Raw genomic sequence first — 10,185 nt, forward strand, 5'->3', positions numbered from 1 at the left:
CAGAGCACATGGAAACACTGTATCAATATCAGTAAATCTTAAAGGGTACATACAAGAATTCAACAAAGGCAAGAATTCTACACATTAAATAGAAGTCATAGGAGTCACATGGACTGATGGGGCCCGGAAGAGGCCGGCAACTAAAGTCAGTGACTCAAATAACATTGGCATTTTCCACAAGGCAAAATTGTCTATGAAGCAGGTGTAATGCTATGTCCTGTATCCAGAGGTGGAAATTGTCTTTTTTTTTTTTCCTCTCTCTCTTTTAAGTTGGAATACAGTTAGAAGTCTGATAAAAGTTTTTTTGCTTGTGTGAAGTCCTCGTCAGGCTCAGCAGGGTTTGTCAGTTGGATGTGCATATGGGAACTACTCCTTCCAAATGTGGAGCGTCTGCCTCTACCTCAAACATGATGTTTTATATTTCCATTTGCTCAGATCCAAAAATATCTTTCCCAATGGAGTGTTCACCTACCCATCTTGATCTCTTTTTCTCACCCCACCAACACTTTTTAACTTCAAGTCACTATGAAGCCCAAACAAATAAAGCTTCCTGAAGTGTGTAGAGTTTTCCAGATGGTTCTTACTTCTTTGTTTCATGGAAATGGAAAAGTGCATATAGCTTTCCTCTGCTTAAGAATTAGAAATCACAGGAGCGCCTGGGTGGCTCAGTCGGTTAAGCCTCCGACTTCAGCTGAGGTCATGATCTCACAGTCCATGAGTTCAAGCCCCCATTGGGCTCTGTGCTGAGCTTGCTTTGGATTCTGTGTCTCCCTCCCTCTCTGCCCCTCCCTTGCTCATGCTCTGTCTCTCTCTCTCTCAAAAATAAATAAACACTTAAAAAATTTTTTTTTAAAGAATTAGAAACTATAGGGGCACTTGGGTGACTCGGGTCATGATCTTGTGGTTTGTGAGCTCGAGGCCCGCATTGGGCTCTGGGCTAACAGCTCAGAGCCTGGAGCCTGCTTTGGATTCTCTGCCTCCCTTTCTCTCTTCTCCTCTCCTGGGCATGCTCTGTCTCTTTCTCAGGCACTTGGTGTATTACGATTACATTTTTTCTTGTAAAAAGTTTAATTTCTCCTGGAGCTAATAATTGCCTCTTTTTTCATTTGTTTAGGTTTTTTTTGTTTGTTTTTGTTTTGTTTTGTTTTTATGTATCTAGAAACTTCAGAAGGTGAGGGTGCCTGGCTGGCTCAGTCAGTTGACAGTTCAACTTTGGCTCAGGTCATGATCTCACAGTTCGTGGGTTCAAGCCCCACGTTGGGCTCACTGCTGTCAACACAGAGCCCACTTTGGATCTTCTGTCCCCCTTTCTCTTTGCCTCTCCTCTGCTCATGCTCTCTCTCTCTCTCAAAAATAAAATAAACATTAAAAAAAAAAAGCTTCGGGGACACCTGGGTGGCTCAGTCTAAGTGTCCCACTTTGGCTCAGGTCATGATCTCACAGTTTGTGGGTTTGAGCCCCACGTCGGGCTCTGTGCTGACAGCTCAGAGCCTGGAGCCTGCTTCAGATTCTGTGTCTCCCCCTCTGTCTGCCCCTCCCCAGCTTGCGCTCTGTCTCTGTCTCTCAAAAATGAATAAGTGTAAAAAAGAAAGAAAGAAAGAAAGAAAGAAAGAAAGAAACTTCTGAAGGTGAAGGAAAGCATTGAACCTCACTGCATCTCTGAGGGCATGGGTGTTGGAAGCATCACCAATGACTTCATTTCAAGAATTGACAGAGGCTAGTTCACCAGCTGGTGTGTATGTGGGGTCAATGGGGAAACTGTGCCTAGCAGGATTCATAGGTAGCACATGGCAGAAGACTGGAATGCTTTGGAATCTTCCTGGGAGGTAAAAATAGATAAAAAGTGCAAAGAAAGGACAGTAAATGTTGCTTTGAGAAGTTGCATGTTGAAAATGAGAGGAGCTTTACTTATAAGAAGCACCAGTAGTTACGTGAGAAATAATTTACACAAATTCCATGCCTAGAGCGCTAAGTACATAAAGTTCAAAGGGAGAATGGAAATTAAGACTTTTTTAAATATGTGGGATCAAGGAGCAAAAAGAAGGCTCACGGAAACTGGAATATCTGAAATGCTCTGACTGAGCGATAAAGCATTGTATATGATAGATATTTTTCCCCCAAGATGGGGAAACATATTATGAAACTTTATGGCTCAGTGGGAGATTTCCTGGAAATGAGTTTCATCTCACAGATAGCGAGCTTCAGACTACTATTCAGAAAATGAGTGGCATCCTAATCACTGAAGGCAAGATATATTTTTCTCCTTTACCTCTTATACTTCCTGTCTACCCTTCTTTCCAAGATAATACCAAGATTTTGCCTTGGTACACTTTTGTAGGTATAGGTAGTCTTGAGTTATGGAATAATTTTGTTCCTAGGAATTTGGCCACGGGGCCAAAAATTTGTTGTATAAGTTTTATGGACATGAGGCCAGTGGTGTGATAGCCTATATCTTTTATGGTAGGACTGCAAAGAAGTACACACACGTTTTAGAGTCGAAATAACAACAATTTAGGAGGCACCCGGGGGAGACAGTGCAGCATACAGCAGGTGCTACAGAAACCCAGATTAAATGAGTATCCTCTGGGTTGAGCTGAAAACTGATTTTGAACTTAAAATTTTTAGTGCCTAAGAAGGATATTCCATCCAAAACTGTAATTCTCTCTGGCAGCTTCATATTTGAAAGATCTATATCTTATTAATTTTCAGCACATTGTATCATTTGGAGATGGTCTTTGCGCTGTCATTTGGGTATCACATATAATCTTGAGTAAGTTACAATGGATAAAATTACTGAGCATAATTTGAAATGAGAAATAGAATAAAACTGGCTTTTGGTATAGACAGCATAACTTTGAGTTAATGTTCTGTTCTGACCCATATCAAAGCACTTGGGGGCAACCACTGAGTGGCCACATCATGAATTTCAGGAGAATATTTCAGGGCATTGAGCGTGGTGTGGCATGGCACCGTGAAGGACAGCCATGAGGGCCATTCACACTGCTGGTTGACCAGACGCTTGGCTATACGGTCTGCGGGCTATGATAGAACAAAATTTGTGGAATCTTGATGACACTGCATAACCCTATACTGCTGTTTTGGCCAAGAAAGGAGGAGATTTTAATTTTCTATTATCGATAGATCTATATATGTATAGATAATAGATCTATTTATTATCTATATCTATCTCCTACCTCTATAGGAGAGAGTGTTAAGCCTACTTCACATCCTTACTTGCTGTCCTTTTCAGATGAAGGGTGAATAATGAGAGTCTGTGCATTTATTGGGTCGTGGCTTTTTTACTAGTTTCTAGAGGACTCTCCTTTAAATCTAGGAAAATGGCACCACTCAGCCAAAAGGCTTATCTTGTTCTTCTGGTGCCTTCAAGGGAAAGGAAAGATAGGGGTTTTATCTGGAAGGCCCAACTAAGTTTCTGCTTTCTCTATTTCAGCTTCTTAGCCTGCCATGGGGTGAGTAAATCAAACCAGTTCTGCGTATTTTTGATGTCTTCAATTTGGGGTTAGGGAACAAATGGCCTTTCACGTTGTTGAAGTCACTCTTGCCAAAGGACACTGCACTTTAGTAGAGAAATGAGCACCCGACTGACCATAAATAAAACTGACATTTTGAGTCCTATTAGCTATAATATCATTGTACCTATTCTTTCTCACAGGAAGGTGAGTCTTATCATTCCTTTCTCTGCAAAGCCTTCCTATCTGTTAAATGACCTGATGAGCTGTTGCACCTGTAGTGGCCACCAATATAAACCACAGCCACAGGCACTTCGCTGGGCCCAACTGAAGAGCCTATGGGGAAGTGGGGTTTGATCCTGAATTACAATCACCTGGGGCATTTCAAATAATCATGATGCTCAGCCCTGCTCTCCGGAGACATGATTTAATCCGACTGATTGGGGGGCACTTGGGGGGCTCAGTCGATTGAACGTCTGACTTTGGCTCAGGTCATGATCTTAGGGTTCATGAGTTCGAGCCCTGCGTCGGGCTCTGTGCTGACAGCTCAGAGCCTGGAGCCTGCTTTGGATTCCGTGTCTCCCTCGCTTTCTGTGTCCCTTCCCTGCTCGTGCTCTGCCTGTCTCTCTCTCTCAAAAATGAATAAATATTAAAAAAAAATTTAATTGGACTGACTTGGGGATCCTAGCATCAGTGTTTCTGCAAAGTCCTTGGAGTTTCTAACATGCAGCGAGAGTCGAGACCCAAATAAAATTGGAAGCTGAACAACAAGTATTCTTATTTCACTTGAAACAGGCAAGGAACCCGGCTCCTCGGTAATCAGAATGCTCTTTTCATTAAGGCCAGCTTCATGACCCCGAAGGCTGCCTGCAAAATAAGTAAAGAAATGGCTAACAGGTTGGGGTGCCTGGGTGGCTCAGCTGGTTAAGCGTCCGACTTTGGCTCAGGTCATGATCTCACAGTTTATGAGTTCAAGCCCCGTGTTGGGCTCTGTGCTGACAGCTCAGAGCCTGGATCCTGCTTCGGATTCTGTGTCTCCCTCTCTCTCTGCCCCTCCCCTGCTCACACTCTGTCTCTCTCAAAAATAAATAAACATTAAAAATTAAAAAAAAAAGTGGCTAATAGGTTGTGTTAGTTACACACACTATAGCTTCCTTGTGCTGGTTTAAAAAGTAAACATGTGAGTTCAGAAATTGTGACCCAGAGTGATGTGAATTCCCTTTGAGTCTGGACTATTGTGAGAGAGAATACTTTAAATGTATCTTGGCAAGAATATCAATGTGTCTCTGTGATTGGTAAAATTATACTTCTAATCTACTTTGATGCAACAAACATCATTATTTGGGCTTCTAGCTATTTGTTAATTTATAATCAATCTTTACATTTTCTTTCACCTTTTAAAATATTCCATAGTAATTTTAGAAATATAAAATGATTCAAGCATGCTGAATATCTCTTATTTATAAACTTATAATTTCAGTGTTTGAGTAAGTAAAAATATTGGACCATTATAAATTTCCTCTTTAGATATCAAGATGACACATCAAATACAGAGAATCTACAGGGCACAGGGCAGTATAAGTAGTCAGTGTCACAATTTTCAAAGATAAGGCTTCAAGAGAAAGGAATGGCTTGAAGGAAAATCCCTTGAAGAAAACTTTATGGGTTTGGCAAGATTATTGTCATATGGGAATGACAGGAGCAAAGGTATTGACACAGGAATGTCAGGTATGGTCACAAACAATAAGTAGATTGTCAGTTGGAGGAAAGGTTTGTATTCAATTTCAGATCCCTTTTAGGAAAAACACATTGATAAATGTACTTGCCCTTTTGATGTAATCTTATTTACTAATATAAAAGTCATTTTGAAGATGCTTCTTTAGTGTAGTTTAAGAGCGTATCTCCTCTCATTTTTGTTGCCCAATGTTTATATACTAGTTAATACTTATTTCTGGGCTTGCCCTTTTCTTTTTTCCTTTTAAAAAGCTTTTTTTTAATGTTTATTTATTTTTGAAGGAGAGAGAGAGAGCATGAGCAGGGCAGGGGCAGAGAGAGAGGGAGACACAGAACCTGAAGCAGGTTCCAGGCTCTGAGATGTCCCCAGTGCAGAGCCCGACATGGGGCTTGAACTCACAAGCCGTGAGATCATTACCTGAGCTGAAGTCAGACGCCCAACTGACTGAGCCACCCAGGTGCCCCATGGGCTTGCCCTTTTCCGTTAATGGTAGAAGACGGAGGACCACATTTTCACTAGTCACTGTTTGCTTACCATCGATCTACTACTGTGTGTTTGTCTAATGGTGCTGGAGAGCTCACTCTGTATTTCACATGAGACTACCTCCTTCCCTTTGCTGATAAACTATAGTTCTTTTATAGTACATCACGTGTAGCATCTTGTCTTTTAGATATTTTTACCTGTAATAACTGAGTGGAGGTAGATGGACAGATGGATATAAAAAACATTTCAAATAATCCTTAGAGGCGCCTGGGTGGCTCAGTTGGTCAAGCGCCAGACTTCAGCTCAGGTCATGATCTCACGGTTTGTGAGTTCAAGCCCCGCGTGGGGCTCTGTGCTGACAGCTCGGAGCCTGGAGCCTGCTTCCGATTCTGTGTCTCCCTCTCTCTCTGCCCCTGCCCTGCTCATGCTCTGTCTCTCTCTCTCCAAAAATAAATAAACATTAAAAAAAATTAAAATAATCCTTATATTTCTAAGGATGGAACTTGCTTCCTGCCCTCTCAAAGAAACAGTAGCAGAGTTGATCAGTTCAGCCTTCTTTAGCCCAAGGCATCAACATGATATTATGACTAAGGGTGAGAATTCTGGAGCCAAGTTGCCTTCGTTTGAATCCTGGCTCCACCATTTTCTAACACTACTGACTTGGCCAAAATATCTAGCTTCTCAGTGCATCTGCGTCTTTACTTCTCAGATGGAGATGATCATCAAAATCCACCTTCTTGGATCATTCTGAGAGCTTTAAATAAGGAATACATGCCTTTTTAAAAAGTGTTAGGCACAAGTAAGAAACTGTAATGTAATTAAGGTGACATATTTTCATTTTCTAATATTTTTTTCTACTACTGAAAAGTTGCTACTACACAGGCAAAATATAATTGTAAAACTTTAAGTGAACCTTGACACGCCTCTACATATTTGCTTTTTTTTTTTAATCCACCCTATTATATTCTCCCATTCAGAAAATTGTGGTAGTTTTACATTTCTCTGGATAAACTGTGTCCTTCTCTCCAACGATCATGCAAAACGTGTATTCTGCTGGTCACAAAGTCTTGCTTTGCCGCAAGACTTTCAGTGCTCTGCCTCACTTCCCCATTTGCTGAGGAAGGAGGGAAAACAAAGAAGGATTGTCTCCCCTCCCTGTAAGTTTCCTTCATGTTTCCCCCCCGCCCGCCACACACACAGACATGCTGGCACTGAGTTACCTTCAGGAGAATATAATAAGAAAACATGAATAAGGACTTTTAGTCTTCCACATTTGAACTTTTGGACACAACTTTAAACAAATTTGGCATATGTTAGCCATATGTTTAAATGTCAGCCAAGTTGTTAGATGTCTAATATGCAAACATAAGCTGCAAAGTTTAGGGTTGCAAGTAGAAATTTTCCTTTTTGTTCAGAACTGGGCTCACACTGTTATGTTTTAATGTTTTTTGATTTGAAGGGCATCAACAACCTTTTCCCTCTGTCCAAAAAATATCCCCTTTTGCCCTCCTGTTCCAAATGCCTCTTCCCTACTAATTATTTTTGGAAAAAATGACAAAGACTTGCATGCCAAAGCAAGTTAGATTGTTTTCTGTGCGGGGAGGATTAGGAAGCATGTAAACAGCCAGTATGTTGGAACATTTCAGTTGAGTAAGAGGAAAGAGGGGGGGGGGGGGGTGGAAGGGACAGAGCCCTGAATTAATTTTTGCCCATATGTTTGTCTTCCTTAAAGAGTTTCTGCTTTCACTTACTTCTAAAGTTCTTTAAAGGGAGATTGGTTCAGTATAGACCTCCCTATGTTATTGGGCAAATAATAGTTGGTTGCCCTTTAGAAAATGGAACCACAAAGACAGCTGAGGACCAAAGAATATGAGCTAGAACCAAAAACTATCCTAATATAAACAAGGACAGGGATATTTGCCTCTGAGAAATGATCTAACACTTAGTGTCCATGACGTTGAACTGAAAAGAATATCCACTTAATGGAAAACAAGAGTAGAGTAACTACTCACTGTTTACGCTTATATGATCTTTGTTTCTTTAAATGTAATGCCATGTGCTTCTATGTCTTGATATTGCCAAATAAAAGCAATATAGAAGAAATTAACAAAGTATCTGCAAACCCCTTGAGGCCGTATTTCATATGCAGTGATGAGATACTGACCCAGATAAATCTCATTATTCAAAACATTTAATTTCCATTTATTCTCACTTGTGCTGATCATTAAGAATGGCAACAGACTAGGGGAGCCTGGTTGGCTCAGTTGGTTAAGCCTCTGACTTCAGCTCAGGTCATGATCTCACCGTCTGTGAGTTTGAGCCCCATGTCTGGCTCTGCTGACAGCTAAGAGCCTGGGGCCTGCTTTGGATTCTGTGTCCCTAGCTCTCTCTCTGCCCCTCCCCCACTCACATTCTGTCTCCGTGTCTCTCTCTCTCTCTCTCTCTCCTTCTCAAAAATAAACATTAAAAAAATTTTTAAAAAAAAGAGTGGCAATAGTCTAAAATCTTTCTTGTTTCAACTTAGCATTTGGAAAGCATCTTTATTTTGGTTTGGTATACCTATTAGTATACAATGTATTCACTCATCTTATCTCTGTAGTAACCAGCTTTTGGGGCAGGGCAGTTTAGGACTCTTTTTTTAACCTTAAACTGAGGCTGTCCTGATTAGAAAGATAAGGCAACATACATTTGAATCAATATGTTTACATGCAATAAAAGAGATTTTTAGTCATCTGGCCACATGCAAAAATTCCCACATTGTATATGATGTGGAAAAGGGTAAACTATAAACACTATAGGTAAAAAAAAAAAAAATTGAATTCAGTTGTGGTTGTGGTAAAAAGCACAACAAACCACGAGTCAAAGTTTGGATGACTTAAGGTCAAATCTTGTCTCTACCTTCAGTAGTTACATCATTCTGGGTAAGTTACTTAAAGTTTGAATGCCTATTTCTTTTCTTTAAATGAAGATATAAAAATATTCCTTGATGACTAGTGTGAGGAGGGAAGAAAATAAAGCATGTGAAATGTAGGTGGGTTGTAGACATTAATATTAAGGTTATAGATGTCTAAACTTTCTTTACTCTACTTACTATCACCATCATGATGATCCCATACACTCCCTACTTTTACGCACCCAGTGAACTAGATCTGAAAAATCTGTAACAAACAGATTTTCTTTGTTGTTTGGTTGATCCCTATTTGAATGGATCTTAATTAGCCTGTAAGGCAAGACAGTATCTCTCAAGAATTTCCATGGATGTCAGGAAGCTCTTCGTGCCATTAGTATGTTTGCAGCTTTGTTTTGTTTTGTCTTAGAAAAAGAACCTACACTTGCATTTCTTTGTTGACTGAATCCGTAGCTATGCCTTATCATTATTCTGAAAATGTGTAAAGATAGACTAAAATTATTTGTCAGCCTTTTTTGTTTGCAAACTGTGCTACATTGCCAATATAAATTCTCCAAACACCTTGCTCTGTAAGACATTCATTGGAGATATTGTCCCAGTGACTTTGGGTACCCTCTAATAATTTATCTTATTTTAACTTCATAAGTTGGCTGAACTTTTTGTTGGGATCTTTATTCAATGATTCTCGGTTTCCCAAATTCAAAGGCTATCTCATGACTGGAACTGCCACTCTTCTGGAAAACAAGATTTAAACATAAGTTAAATGTATATAAATATAAATAATGTACCTTTTTGTAGGGTTTATCACCTGTATTAATTTAGAAATATTTACTGTATGAAGAAGACAAACAGGGAGGGGAACGTTATCTCCGTAATTCCACTCTCCATTTTGAAATAGATTCTGTCCACCACTGCCTTTTGTGATATCAAAAGTATTCAATTTATTCCTCAACATTGGAATTAAAAAGGAAAAGACTCTTCATTAAAATAAAATTTACTAACTTAACTTCAGTGATGAAAGTATTTTACAAACTTAGTTTAGATCCCACAAAGCCAAGTTTGGAAGAATTTATCAAGACATCTTAAGCATGGTGTCCGGCTTATTTCTGGCATTTTAGGTTCCCAACTTGATATTCCAATTAAGGTTCAGAACTAAATGGAAATAGCTACTTCTACTTCAAAGCAATGGACTGTTTATCTTCTATGAGCTATATAGATTTAAACCATTTATTTTCTAACTTTGAACAACTTTTTTTTAAATCAATGATTATTCCTGTTTAAAGAATATCATATTTTAATTTATTGTACATATGGAAGTTAAAATGAGTAAGAATAGAAGTGATCTATTATCATCCTCATTTTACCTCCATTTTTTGTTTAGAACATTTCCTTCTGATTCATTCTGGGTCCACTGTTCTACTTCGGGGATTTAAATTCTTTTTTTTTAAAAATTTGTTTTTCAATGTTTATTTATTTTTGGGACAGAGAGAGACAGAGCACGAACGGGGGAGGGGCAGAGAGAGAGGGAGACACAGAATCGGAAGCAGGCTCCAGGCTCTGAGCCATCAGCCCAGAGCCTGACGCGGGGC

This window comes from Lynx canadensis, chromosome B4, assembly GCF_007474595.2.
Source record: "Lynx canadensis isolate LIC74 chromosome B4, mLynCan4.pri.v2, whole genome shotgun sequence".
Lineage (NCBI taxonomy): Eukaryota > Metazoa > Chordata > Mammalia > Carnivora > Felidae > Lynx > Lynx canadensis.